The following is a 15,888-nucleotide window of genomic DNA, read 5'->3' as shown; positions in this document are numbered from 1 at the left end:
ACGACTTCAGTCTGTAAAATAGCTTCTATCAAAGAGAACACGGCACTGCAGAGGTAAAAACAGGACAATATCACACTGAACGGGTGAGTTTTCATTGAACTCTAAGGACAACTCTGCACCACAGGTGATTCCTTCTGCAGCTGCTGTGGGAAAAAAAAATGCTGTGGAAAAAAAATAAAGAAAAAGAAGAGTTGGCCCTCACATTCCTCTGTGAAAAGCATCAGCCTCTTTAAATGCGGAGGTGAAACACAGTGGACAGGTTTGCGGTGCCTCTGAGACCCAGAAACCCCATGGAGTGGAGCCAGTGTGTTGTAAGGTTCCATGTTCTATAAAAACCTACGCACTGTGATGCTTTATATGAGGAGGCTGCAGTGGCGTTTACAGTTGGTATATGAGGAATGAATATAGTAGAACTGCAACTGCAACTATTGATTATCTTTTGTTCTATCGATTACTTTTCATTGAACGGAATAAGTGCATTTTTCGTGAGCTTTTATACATATATATGTCACAGTTTTTTTGAGATTCAGAAAGATTGAGACCAGGAGCGCTCGTTTTCGGCCACAAGGTGGAGCAAACGGTGCCTCCTTCGGGGAACTAGGAATAATTTGGTTAAGGTTAGGATTAGGGTTAGGTTTAGGCATAGTTTTACTGAGGTTAGGGTTACGGTTATAGGTTTAGGCATAGTAACATTCACCAGGTTAGCATTCACCAGCGTGGGACCAATGGGAACAATGGAGGAACAATGAGACGTGGGACCAATGCAGTCAAATGCTCTACAAGGGTTGACACTAGGGTCTCAGAGACACTTGCCCATCGGGCAGGTACAGGTCATGTTCTACTTGCCAAAACGTCATGCCCACTTGCCTGAAAAGTAAATCGAATCGTCCATTATAAAATGATAGGTAACATTTTAATTACCGTACAATTTAACACTTATTTTGTGTTACTTCCTTGGGCTGTGCGATTAAAACATTTCGTACCAAATTTTGTATCCAAATTCCTACATAGCTATGATTGAATATGACTATGGGTTCACACCTATTTTATATTTCTAAGTGTAGCAACAATGAAAACAGCACATTATATCTGGTGTTGTGTTTATAGACGGTTGCGTCCCCGCACAGGCAAGCACTTGCCCGGTCGGGCAATCTGAAAGTTAACTCCACCTGCCCTAAAGTTGTATTTACCTGCTGAGGGCAGGTGGGCAAGCCTTAGTGTCAATGCCTGCTCTACCACTGAGACATAGGCTTCTTCCAGGGACTGCCCATAAGGTGAACTAAAACAAGCGCTCCAACCCCAATCTTACTGGTACCTCAAACAAACTTTAAGATACACACACTAGAGATGGACCGAATTCTTGGCCGATACCGATCGACCGGTGAAGAAGGTCTGACCTGCCAAAACCGATTTTTCTGATACCGATTTATTTAGCTAAGAACTAGAAAATAGGGTTGCTCCAATAACCTTTTTTTTTCAGGCCAAGTAGGCCTACAAGACATACTTCAATTTGAGTACCAATAAGCTAGAAGAACACTAATGCCAAATCAATCACAATAGTACAATATCCAAAATCACAGACAATATCCAGTCTAATATGACCGTCTGGACTAGGCAGGAGGAAAGCAGGTGATGCATGATTTCTTTTTCCCCTTTTTGGAGACGACATTGACACAGGATTATGGAATATTACATTGCAAAGGTAATCAGCACCATCTGTATTCTGTAGGCTGCCACTAAGTAGACTGGCTGCTACTTGCTAATGTTTACTTTAGTCACAGGACCAGAGCATCATGCTGTGCAGTGCCATAGACACAATTGGCATAAAACCGGTATTTATGTCAGTGACCTGCCGGTCACCGATTCGGCCGGTTTGATATGATACCTGCCGATTTTTTATATTGGCCGATTCCGATTTCCATCCCTAACACACACACACACACACACACACACACACACACACACACACACACACACACACACACACACACACACACACACACACACACACACACACACACACACACACACACACACACACACACACACACACACACAAAACGCATGATTGGTCATAGGTCTCTTGCGACACTCAAATGCCCATTGTGGGTGCGACTGCGAGGCTTGAAAGCGACAGCGCAATACCATCTCCCTGGAGGCCATTCAAACGCATCTGTTTATGAAGCATGAGATACTCGGAAATAAAGCTAATGGCCACGTTTTCTACCAGTATTTATGGCTCTCGATTTAACGAGGCGACTTGAGTCAACCCCACCCCCCCCACCAGACAATGCCTGGGAGATGCACTGTCATCCACATTTAATGTCTAACGCAGTCTCCACCATTACAAGCGCTCAGTCACTCAGTGGTGTCTCTCTCTCTCTGTCCCTCTTTTTCTCCCTCCCTCCCCCCCTCTCTCTGCAGCTACAAGATCTCTCATTGATCTGTGCCATTTGCAGTGCTGCGTTCCTTTGAGTCACACTGGCTGCTCTTTGTAATGGTGTTGATGTTGGGCACAATATAGGGCCTCTCCAACTCTTTTTCCCGGGCAGAATCAGGGGCCCAGCACGTAGGGCTGTCACGATATGACATTTTACATGACGACTAATTGTCACTCAAATAATTGGCGATTAACGATTTAATTGTGTATTTGTCGTTGATAATTACATTTCTGTATGGCTTTTAGGCTTTGAAGTTGCACATAACCTAAATATACAAATACATTACTGACATATTTGACAGCTTACTACTTAAAAAATTACATTGATAGTGGAAATAGCCGATCTACAAGCTCACAAAGATCTGCTATTTCCACTATTTCTGACATTTTTCAACATTCACGATTATGACGATTATGACAAAATAATTGCGATAATGTCAAATAATCACGATTAGACGATTATGTAATAATTGTGACAGCCCTACCAGCACGTCCCTGTTACAGATGAAGAAGAAGAAAAAAAGACACTTCCTTTTGTTATCGGGACTGCTGGGTTCTGGAAGCCCGAGCTAGACAGATCAGCACTTCATAAAATGTGTGTTGTGTTGGAAATCATTCTTATAATAGTGATTCTGTCTCTGGACATGTTAAACATTTCACTGTCTCTGCAAGTTGCCTGTTACTGTATTTTCTATTTTCAAATTTTTGGGGGGATTATTTTATTTCAGTTTATTACATTTTATGTATTCGTGGATTATTATTATAATCATCCTCATCGCCAATGTATTGTAGAACCTCCCCTCTCCCTGGCCCCCTGTTTTGGCCCTAAGGACCAATCCATGATAGCGGCAGTGCTTTGCATAGGCTAGTAACCATGGAAACACCAATGAGAGGAGAGCAGTGTAGTGCCTCGGGGGTCATAAGGGTAGGGCTTTACCCCGGGCAGCCAGGGAGTTGCTAGGCTAATGAAAGATTCTTGCGGGGTAAATAAGGCTAGAAGAGCTCTTCAAACACTTTTTGACTTTTGGGGAATAAATCAGTCAGAACAGATAAAGAACATCTTTAACCCATGAAGACCTGAGGCCGATTATACAAAATGCACTCTATTTCAGTAGTTCTCAAGTTTAGGTTTTCGTGCCAAGGACCCTATACATTTTCAAAGCTCTTTTCACAAATGTTCCAAAATAGCAGATCTACAAGGTCCTACGAGCTTGTATATAAATGCACCCTCACACTCTAGGAGTTATGAGGAGAGTCTCTGAAATGAAAAAGTTCCAGAACCACTAATATGGGGCTAACAAGTGGTTAATGGTCGGACAAGTTGTTGTCTGATGGCTATTTTTGGGGTCCTGGGATATGTAAGTCCCGGAGTAGGAAATGAGTTGTGGATGTGAACCACCACTGTACTGTACTGGTCCAGCGCCTGTTCTGTTCTCCCTCCAACCGCAGCAAAGGACAGAGCACACAGAGGGCCCTCAGATGGGAACTCAAAAAGGCCCATTCCTTTGAGAGGCTAGTTTCCATGGCAGGGGTTGCCGTGGTGAAGGGGGGGGGGGTTGCTCTTCGGGGTCCCAACGGGCCAATAGGCACTGTCAACACTAAACATGCAGCTCAGACAACAAGGCATGGGAAGAAGCAAGTGTAGTAAACACAGCTCAGATGTTATATGGAGCATACGCAAGTTCTACACAAAGTTCTACACAAAAAGCTGTAGTCTGGAACTTATTTGAAAAAATATATTTATATTTTTAGCCAATCTGTACGGTAGAGCAGTGATTCTCAACCTGTGGGTCCCCTAATTATTTTGGGGGGGTCCCCAGATGATGAACTTAATGTGCAACATTGTTTTCTCACTCAACTGTAAACAAAACAAAAGTGTGTAGAGGGTTTATGCACATTTCTAAAGTGACAATTTAAGGACATTTTAATACCTTTGCAATGACTAATTAAACATTGGTCAAATTGTAAAATATTATTGAAAACAGGATGAAAACAGCGAGGCGCTGTGAGCATGTAGATCTGCTATTTTCACAATAGAATAACAAAATGTTATTCCTCAACTCTTAGTGCTTGTTAAGGTGGGGGTCCCCAGTTCATAAATGTTTATTTTGGGGGTCACCCCTGCAGTAGAGTATCGTTAATACAGTGTAAAATGTGTTAGTTGTCTTTTGTCATGTGTTGATTGACTCTGGCTGGAAGCAACATTTTGGTCTCTTGTGCGGTCGACCATAGTCCAAATCCTGGTTAGTGGTTAGGGCAACTGCTGCACTCTCATCAGTGTTTTTGAAGAAAAAAAAGAAAAAAAGGATATATATCTGTTTTATGGACAAATTCTGTTATTTAAAGTAACCTCTCTCAAATAGACAACTATAGTGTGTAAAAGGTTGGGGAATGTTAGGCAACCTCTCTTTAAAAAGGTGCATTTGTAATGCAATATCTTATATTGTGTGTCAATCAATTTAAAGATTCGCCAGTTTTTCTCCACAAATTGTGTGTCTCATATTCGCTATAAGAAAAGTCATGTCTTTATGCTGATATATGTGCCTGCACTGTACAATCCAGAGAGTGCTAATATATAACTAGGGTACATTTGGTTCCAGTTTCTATACTCTCAGACTTACGCAGGGGTTAAAGCAAAAAAAATCCCGAGACGGAAATGTATTTCCCCCCCCGTTTAAGCCACAGGAGCATGGTTTTCTATCATAAATATGAACTTTAGCCAAACTATTGCGAGTAATCCAAGTGATGTTTTTTTATCCAACAGCATGCATCGTCGCAGTTAGCTTACAGCAGCAACAAGTAGCTACAGAGGCATTTCCTCTCAGTGTAGGGCGGATTTCAAAATAAGAGCCTAACGTAATCCGATCAAGTCAAGTCAAGTCTCGTCAACTGGTTTTATTTTTAAGTCTACTTACAGGAAGTAGTTGATCTAAATTAGAACTACATGACACACCAGCAAGTCTACGCACCACAGTAGTAAGTAACTGATGCTATTATAATTAGCGCAGACGGTTCAGCTTTTTTTCTTTTTTTCCGAAACTTCTCTGATCTCATAAATAGCCCCCTAGAACTTTAACCCCTGCTTACGGATAGTCGGTATTCCATTTGGTTCCACGTCAGATGTAAACGAACACTCAGGATTTTGACAGTGTATCTCTCCCCCGAGGCCATATCTTGGCGTGCCTGGCTGCTACATGACAGAGAGGATGTTCTTAGCTTTGCCGGTAAGTCCCTCTTTCAGACATGTCCAGTGGCGGCCAGCAGCAGCAGCAGCAGCAGCAGCAGCATTATTAAGACCACCTTGGCAGCTGGCCAGGGGGTCCACACACTCTCAGCTGCTGTAACTGCGACAGGCTTGTTAAAAAGGGAAGATGGCTGGATGCTCTGCAGGAACGTCATGTACTTTCAATGCATCATCCCCCCATCTGTTTCCATGTTTCACACTCTGCCGTGGTGCACCCCTTCCAATAACTTAACGGGTTTTCCCATCGCAACCACCGGGCCGGGGGCTAAACGTTTAGACACACGTTGTACTGTACTACGCACACCTACAGTACGCAGGTTCATGCGTGTGCGCTGCACACACATGCAAGTGAACGCTGACACAATAGATGCATGGCGCGCGCAACCACAACACACTCTCTCACACACACACACACACACACACACAGAAGAGAGATAGATGTTCAAGGCAGGAAGCTATATGGGTGGGCAATGGGTATTGAGTAGTAATTTGGCCTAAGTCCCTCTGGAGTTGGCCTTGAAGACTTATTTCTATGACTTTCCATTCCAAACTTCCCCTAGTGGGTCAACTGAAGCACACGCACGCACGCACGCACGCGTGCACGCACGCACGCACGCACGCACGCACGCACGCACGCACGTTGAATTCTGGACTTTTACTTGTAAGGGTGCCCTCAGACCAAAATACCTATCAGAGTGGAATCCACGTTCCGCCAATGCATTTCAATGATAAGGGAGCGTTTTTTGCAGAAATCCTCTGCTGGCATGAAACCGCTTCACTCTCATTGAAATGCATTGGCGGAACGTGGATTCCACTCTCATAGGTATTTTGGTCTGAGGGCACCCTAACAGAGTATTACAAGTAAAAAAAATGAGTACTTTTTCCACCACTACAGTACACACACACACACACACACACACACTCTTATGCACGCGCACACACATAAAAAACCTGAGCATAGCGGCGTGGAGAAACCTGATAGAGCAGCTGTGTAGGTTCTAACAATGTATGGCCTTCCAACAACGAGACTCATTCATTAGTCGCCCAGTGTGCATTACGCCCCATGCGTTAACCCAGTGCACTGTTTGCTAAGACAGAGGGCTGTTTAGGTTCCACATCTGGAAACCATAAAGGATTGAGCTACACAGTTCAGCACTATGCTATCAGTAGGCTAAAGCCAGGGTCCATCCTGGGTGAAAGGGCTTTGGTCCCGGGGGGGGGGGAAGAGGGGGTGACAGCGACGCATGTCCAAAACTGTCCCCGGCCTCCCATGATGTCACCAGTAAAAAGTGATAAGGGCCGTGCCAAGCCATGGCTCGGGGCTCCGTTTAAAACTGGGTGAAACTGGGTCCGTGTTGGACCCAGCTGGCCTCATATAGTAACAGGAAACGCCATTATTGTACGGAGTATGTCAACAGCCCAGTTGTCTGCATTCTTCTATGCCAATTAGGGGGCGCAGAGCCTTAAAGAGAGCACTGGAGTGGGATGTCACATGCTAGCTATGGATGGACACACGCAGACACGGACAGACACAGACACAGACACGCACACGCACACACACACACACACACACACACACACACACACACACACACACACACACACACACACATAAACTTTATATACTGTAAATGGCAGTGTGAATATTCCACACATTCTGTATGTTCACACAGGAATGTCATGTGTTGCTCCAATTAAACGCATCATTACCAGGAATAGAGGCGTCATGCACAACATCTTAACGATGGCTCTTTCACTATAAGGAACCTCGACCAAACCAAAGTGCACTATACTACTATATATACAGGCCATTACATTTCTCTTCCAGGCAGAAGATTCTTCTTCCCTGCTCGGTCCCACTGCTCTGCATGCGCAGCCTCACCACACACAGCAAACACTGTCCAGGGGCGTCACAAGGGGGAGGGGGAAAGTGGGACTGAGTTTCTAGGGCCCAAGGTGGAGGGGCCCTAATTATTTTATAATTTAGCTATTGAAAAATAGCAGATAAGCTCACTGCGAGCTTGTAGATCTGCTATTTTTGAAAAGTCGTGAAAATGTGTGCAAATCTTTGAATATATGTATTTTTTTAAGCAAACATTTGTAACTCAAATTTTGCTTCTGGGGGGGTCCCTGGAACTAAATATTTTGAGATAGGTCCGTGGCCAAAATACATATAATTTGGGGGGTCCTTGACATGAAAAGGTGTCAAGGACCACTGACATAGAAACATGTAAATGGGTTAAAGCCCCCTCCCCCCTATGAAGAACATTCATTGGGGGGCCCGCAGTGAATGCTTGTACCCAGGGCCCAGAATTTGGTGCGACACCCCTGCAGCAAGACACTGTCTTCTTCACAGTGTCCTTTATGGCCCTGGTTGAGGGGGTGGTGAGGGGTCCCCGGGAAAATGAGGAACAGCTTTAATCACACAATGCTTGTTTTAGTCTTCCGCTATTTGAAAATAGCCGATCTACAAGCTCATAACACACCATACGATTGTACGTCTGCCATTTTCGAATGATTTGGACAAATCTCGCCAAAGACTTTGACGGATCTCCTTCTTACAGTGGTCCCCTGGCACAAAAGCATATCAAATGAGGGTCCACGCCGGCCAAATACACATCAATTTGGAGGGCCGTGACATGAAAATGTCTGAGAACCACAGCTTTGTGGACAGAAAGGGACAGAACATTTTGGCTACACTTTACTGAGGCCACCCACAGGCCTAAGGGGAGTATGTTCAGACAAGTGCATTATGCATACAATACAATACAATCCGAAAAACGGGCATGCATTACAAATACGCTACATTTGTGAACCTTCCATAGCCACGTTGTTAACATCATTACTATACGGTTCTGCTGGGATAACGGCGTATTATGGTGTGCCATGGTAATTACAGACAAGAGTTGTCATAATTCAGACAGGGGTTCTAATTAAATCTCCGAACGTGTTTGGGGGTTTTGGCTGCAAGTGGAGAAAAAAAAGGGTGCGTCCTTCTCTGTACAGGGGCACTGTCTGTGAGGAATGGAACATGACACAAGCTGTCAGTACTGGTTTGGGAGACAGGTTGTTAGTGAGCCGTGTGCAGGCATGGAACCTTGGCACCGCGATGTTTGCCCAGAGTTCCACTTCCAACCCGTCAACCGAGCACGTCTCCATTAGCGTCCTCCTCCTCTTTGTCAAAGTGTCCTTGAGCAAGACGCTTGAACAGCATGCTCACTCATCAGAGAGAGCCACAAGGGGGAGGAAAGTGGGACTGAGTTACTAGGGCCCAAGGTGGAGGGGCCCTTAGCTATTGAAAAATAGAAGATATACAAGCTCACAGCGCCGCGCTGTGAGCTTGTAGATCTGCTATTTTTGAAAAGTCGTGAAAATGTGTGCAAATCTTGAATATATGTATTTTTAAAGCGAACATTTGTCAACTCAAATTTTGCTTCTGGGGGGTCCATGGAACTAAATATTTTGAGATGGGGGTCCGTGGCCAAATACATATCATTTTGGGGGTCCTTGACATGAAAGAGTTTGAGCACCACTGACATGGAAACATAGGTTTCTTGCACACATTTTCAAAAGTTTTCAAACATAGCAGATCTACAAGCTCACAGCGCGGCACTCGGCGCCGCGCTGTGAGCTTGTATATCTGCTATTTTTCAATAGTTAACATTCATTGGGGGCCCGCAGTGAATCATTGTACCCAGGGCCCAGAATTTGGTGTGACGCCCCTGTCACTCATCACAGGTTCCCTCCAGGCAAGGAGGGCATGTCAGCGGAATGCCTCGACGGTGAATGTGCCACGGCGAGGGCTGGCACGCACGGTGGGCAAAACGATCAATGAAATATTGACTCTTTTCCTTCTACTTAGATTAGGAGGGCCGTTAATGGTGGAGGGTTACCAAAGGGACTACAGCAGTGATTTCTCAACCCTTTTTTAATTTAAAGGACCCCCACTTTGATACAGATCCTCATTTTCTTTTATGACACCAATTTGGCCCAGAATACCAGTATAAGTAGGTCTAGAGATAACAGTGAAACTCTGCTCAAAATAGCCATTGTTGTAAGTTCTCTAGTCATACTGTAGTAACTGGAAATGTTCCATTTTAGCTAGGGACTCCCTGGGGGTCCCCCAACCCCATGTTGAGAACCACGGGCCTATCGACACGAAACGCAGGTTCTGGAATAGGTTAAACATAACCATCCCGCGGTCGTTAAATGTTCCACGCTGTGAGCGTTTGCAGGTGGCATCAAGTCAGCGTTCAAATATTCTGTTCCTTCTTTTCTTTACGACTTGATTTTCGCATCACTTCTTGCGCCTTTTTGAACAAAACGAACAAAGACACCCAGTATGGCAGTGGTTCCCAAACGTTTTAGCCTGTGACCCAAAAGAGGGATTTCGATGTTTGCCCGGGACCCAAACTAGTGAAAATAGCAGATCCACGCGTTGCGTTGTGGGCTTGTAGATCGGCTATTTTGACTACTTCTTAAACATTGGTTTTCTAATTTATGGAATTTCTTCGATTTTTTATTTTATGAAATTAAATAAATCATTGCATTTTTTTGATTCAAGAAGATCTGACCTTTTTGGGGAATGTTTTTTGAAAATGTTTTGAAATAATATAAATTAAAAACAATACGTAGGGGGGCACGGTGGCACAGTCTCTCCTCCGCGTCATCAGCGCCCACACCCTAGGTGGGGTTGGCAAAAGGGCCTTTCTGTGTGGAGTTTGCATGTTCTCCCCACGTCTCCTAGGGTAGGTACCCTCACAAAAACATGCAGTAATCCTGGTCTCTATACTGCCTCCCGCATGATGGAGGGGAAAAGAACTGGTTGGAATAACGTGTTCCTTCCAAGCGCTACGTCCAACCGGTGAAACTCCCCCCTGTCAGGTGAAAAGAAGCGACTTTGTCTCCTCATGCATAGAAGGAAGCATGAGGCCAGTCCGTTGCTCTCCCCAGGTTGGCAGAGGGAGAGCAGCGTCCAGGATAACATTAGATAATTGACACCGTGTGAAAAATGGGTTACAAAATCGTGAGATAAAAAAATAATAATTTAAAAAAATGTAGGAAACAAAAACATTAAGACATAAAAATGTGTCCTCGATGGACCACAATTGGCCTGGTGTACAAGATACACTACACCTCCAAGATACCCATGTACCTGACAAACTACTTCTTAAAGGTCAAGGATGTTCACGATCACAACACCAGAGGCAGCTCCACTAATCATCATCAACGTAGATTTAACACTAAACAAGGCTCTAACTCGTTCTCCTGCTATACCATCAACATGTGGAACGCCCTTCCACAAGCCTTAAAGGAGAGCAAATCCCTAGCCTCCTTCAAAATTGGTATGAAAAGTCACCTTCAGACAGCTGCTACCCGTGACTTGTAAATAGACTAAGCCCCCATGCTCCCCCCCCCTTTCTTTTTTCTGCCTTTGTATTTGATGTTATGCTTTTGAAACTGATATTATCCTAGATAAAGTACTATGTTCTATCCGTCTGTCTTTCAATGTTATATGAGATACTTAAAGTGTGGTTCCTGTGGAAATAAGCCTCGGCTTTCTAGGATCTCCTTTTAGTTGATCTTGTACCAGTGATTTGTACTGTCATGAAACTGTACTTTTTTTCTATTGCAAACTTCTAATAAATTCTTCAATCAATCAATCAATCAATCAACCACAAATGGGGCCAAAAAGGGCCACGACGGAACTACGCAGAAACAAAAGCAGGTTCTTTCACTGTGTGCCTGTGCTCCACCACATGCAGGTCAGTGTGCCGGCTGCGTGTGCCTCAGATGAGTGGGAATTAGATTAGGTTCATTCCACAGTCGAGACTTAATCGCGTACCGCCGTGCTGACAGCTCCCATTAAAGCACCTGCATCATAGAACCCATCAACAAAAGGGCAAGGCAGCCGGATGCGCCACAATGCATGCTGGGATGTCACCAACACCCTGTTGACCTGCCACAGCGATCAGCTGCCTCGGTGCGGCTAAATAACTGACATTATGTACAGATGTAAGACTAAACCGACCGAGGCATTTACATATAAACCAGTGGTACTGATGGGTGTACAGATAGGGTGGGAAATATAATCGGTATGGCAATTCATCGCGATAGTTTATTTGCCAATACTGTATCGAAACTTCAGGCCATAGTATCGCAATACTTTGAGGAAAATAAAATAATTTTCCCATGCTTAGGAACCAATGGTAGAAGTCCAGTCCTGACGATCCGCTGCCTCTAGATGTCGCAGTACAATAGTAGCCACTTTCCCTTCCCACGGTTCAGTGAGTGAGGTCTCTCGAGAAAATGGCTGCGAACGACGAAAACAACAACATTAGAGCAGAGCCTTCAGCTTTTAAAGCTGATATATCGCAATAGTATCGCAATAGTATCGTATCGCAAAGATTCGCAATATATCGTGATACTATTGCATCGTGACCCAAGTATCGTGAAACACATTGCATTGTGAGATTCTTGCCAATATCCACCCCTACAGATGGCTCCATTTGGTTCCATGTTTACACTTAAGAGTTACAGACCTCTAATATTCCATTTAGAACCCCCTCAAGGTCCCTGGACCCCACTTTGAGAACCACTGGTATATACAGTAAATAGTACACACAAACTCTCCATAATGCAATAATATGTCTAATAGTAATAAGTTCACTTACAGACATAGCTGCTACCAATCCAAACACTAAAATCAAATCCATTTCCATCCCATAACACACACGCCGGCCCCCCTTCTACCCCACTCCACCTCCGAGAGTGACTGGCCAAGATGGCGTATCTAAATTTCACCAGAGCACAGAGTGGGGTTTCGCGGTCGTTTCTCCCCGACAGCGCACCTAACCAGAACTGACGGTGGGAAATATACTTAACATTCCCACATGGCGCAATAGATGGATTGGGTTTCCCATAGTACTCGGGAACAGCACCCCTCCCACCCACCCACCCACCCCTCAAGTCAAGACACTGGAATTAATGTGAATTGGTTATTCACAGAAGCACAGGGCTTCTTCTATTTGGTTCCATATTTTGTACACGCTCCGCGTTACAGGATTCCATTTGGAATGCCCTCAAAGACCCCAGGGACCGCACTTTGACAACCACCGACCCAATGGAAATAATAAAACATACTCCCCTCCCACTGGCATGCACAATACAAACACATTTGTTGTATTGTGGATACGGTCAATTTCAATTACAGCGTCACTATTACAGTACAGGTCTGATGGAGTCATGCTGTAAGACAGAGGCTTGACAATGATGACGCATCGCTCCTCTCTGTGCCTAATGTAATTTGTCATAGTCCATTTGGTTCCACATGGACGCTGAAAGTAGTTTTCCAATCAGTGCTGGGTGTGGCATCCATAGCGAATAATGTACATATATTGTAATAGGAGGGGGCCGGCTAGCATAGATCTGGGACTCTGGTCAACAAAGTGTACAAGGGTTTATCTTTAAGTGGTAAAACTTACCAGCTAAGGCTATTCTGGTTTTAAAAGCCACATATTTAAAGAGGAACACCAGTGACCAAGACAAGTGCTAGGATGCAAAACACTGAATGACAAAATATCACTACTACTAACTGAAGTCATTTAAACTGTTCGTGATCAGAACCTCCCCAGAAGCCCCTTTTGTGTCGGGTCCCAATAAACGCGCTCTTTGAGGTCACTGTGGATTGTATCACTGCAATAACACACCTGTATCAATAAACAAAGGCCAATAATGGATCTGCACAGCTAAATCCTGAGCGTTAGCTGGACCTCATCATGAATGAACAACGACGAACTTAATGACGAACAAAGCATGTTTCTGTTGCCGAAGCTTGGAGCAGATCCTGGCAAAACTGGCACGAAGAGCCCACATGTGGTCAGAAGAAACCCGACTCAAAACACAAGGCCGCATCAGTGGGTATGAAGGGCTGTTTTCTTTGACTTTCCTTGTCCCTAGCCAGGGTATTAAGAGATTGTGATGGAATGCACTAATATAATCAATGGAGGAATGTTCTGTGTGTATTAATTCCTTTCTCCGGCCGGCTTATGTCATTTTTGGCCCCCCAACAAACCTAGAATGTTTTCACATTTGGATTTGGGAGTCCGAGCTTTCCATCACTGTGAGGCTGCTAGGCTATAAAGAGTCAGCTTTTCATCGGTCTACGCACTTAGGCCCAGAGCTAATGGAAAGATGCACATTTTCATTCACTACCTAGGATTCGTTGTATTTATTTATTTTATGTTTAGCTTCTGACAAGAACTGTATTTTCAACAGAATTGATAAGATATAAGATAAGATATAATATTGGTCCCCAGGGGAGATTCAAGCATCATAGAAACTCAGGAGAGGTAACAACCTAAACAGGATTATGATATAACTTATCATAATTAATCATCTAATTTACCTGAGCAATAAAATACTAAGCAGTACAATACATACTAACCAATTAGACAGGCTTTACCACACCCACCCCAATCAGGCAATACAAACCGATGGCTTTTGACTTGAGATATAAGAAGATGGCATTAATAATGAATGTCATGTTTAATATTGCATGTATTTTTTGACACAGTCCTGGACACTGCAACCTCAGCAATGCCATGGAAGGTTGAAAGCTTGCAGTGTCATCAAGGACAACTGGCTTTGACAGACAAACCAAGCCAATCTTTCTCAGCATGTCAAAAATAGGCTACTCCCTTTCCGATTCAGGAGGACATGGGGCTGCTAGACACGGCATTGTATGCACACTTTACTCCCTATTGTGGGCATGGCTTTGGGTTATATAGCCGAACATTTTGAAATATTCTGTAAAGAAAAAAAAATTGAAAATATGATTTTTCTTCTTTAAAAAAAAAGAATTTATGGCTTAAGGGGTTAAATTGCCAAAAAAAAAACATCCCTCTATGCTGCATGTGAATCTGAATATAGAAATGGGCGAGTTGATTTGATTAATGAAAAGAATCAACATGCATTTCCAACAGATCCTTCTCAAGCCCTATTCCTACACAGATCTACAAGCTCAGGGCTTGCTAATTCTCCCTTCTCTTTCGGCTTCACGCTCCGCACTATCTGAGAGCCGGTTTCATTTCAGCACCATGCAGGCGTGGACCAGAACAAAAGACACAGCCTTTTCTCCTGCAGCTTCACCCATCATCATCACACACACACACACACACACACACACACACACACACACACACACACACACACACACACACACACACACACACACACACACACACACACACACACACACACACACACAGAGAGAGAGCGAGAGAGATGTAGGCTACCAACAAGAAGAGAAACTAAACACATCAGGGCAAATGTTAATCCGTTGCCAACGTCTCTCACTATCAAACCAATTCAAGTCTATAGCACCATTTCCCCCGATTCATGAAAATGCATAAACACATGACAGTGTGCGCAGAGAAAACAGCGTTAAGGATTTAAGTGGACAGCATTGGACATCAGTAGCTACTGGAGCGACAAGCTTTAAAAGTAGCCTATGCGGTGCAGAGAAGAAATCCCCTTTTCACAGACTTTAACAGAGATAAAGCACAAAAGCAAAGCAACATGTTCATATGGAGATGTGTGAGGCGTGAAAGCTGCGTTTTTTTTTTTTTTTACCACTGAATTATGATACAAAATGGGGGAAAAAAACATAAACGCGTGTTTTAATGTCTTACCTGGTAGGAGAGCCAGCCAGCCAACTGAGCGACACTGCAATACCCTGTGTGTCTGTGTGTGTGCATGTGTAGTGTGTGTGTGTGGTGTGTGTGGAGTCTGTGGACGAGGAGCGCTCGGACAATGAACGAGGACCGGTGCGGGTCCTATGGTCCCTCCCACTGCAAACTACACTACCGTAAATACATGAGTGTAGGCGCAGTGGTGGAAAAGGTACTCACAATGCAGAAATACTCTGTTATAAGTAGGCTAATGTATCTGAGTAAAAGTACAAAAGTATTGGCGTCAAAATGCACTCAAAGTACCAAAAGTAAAAGTACTTTTGCAGAATTTATGCAGAATGTCCTATTTCAGGTTTTCAAATGTTCTTTTGAAAATAGCAGATCTACAACCTCACAATGTGTTGTATTGTGGAGCTTGTAGATTGGCTATTTTCAAATGGCTGAAATGTTAGCGTTGAAGTGGTTAATGTATGTTTTGTAATAATTATCTAAATCTACAAAATAACTAGTAA

At 43.9% G+C, this 15,888-nt stretch overlaps 1 protein-coding gene across 1 annotated transcript in view; it reads right to left on the bottom strand.

The window, feature by feature from the left end:
• LOC308280135 (uncharacterized protein) overlaps nt 1-15,446 on the bottom strand; it is a gene marked incomplete at its 3' end in the record, with an annotated part of 124,125 nt that extends 108,679 nt beyond the window's left edge. The window contains exon 1 of the mRNA XM_080720397.1: nt 15,377-15,446. The remainder of the gene's footprint in view (nt 1-15,376) is intronic.
• Nucleotides 15,447-15,888: the final 442 nt, after the last annotated feature.

Source organism: Nannobrachium achirus, assembly GCF_963921795.1.
Source record: "Nannobrachium achirus genome assembly, chromosome: 24".
Lineage (NCBI taxonomy): Eukaryota > Metazoa > Chordata > Actinopteri > Myctophiformes > Myctophidae > Nannobrachium > Nannobrachium achirus.
The sequence above is the reverse complement of the archived record's forward strand: the minus strand, read 5'-3'. Positions and strand labels throughout refer to the sequence as shown.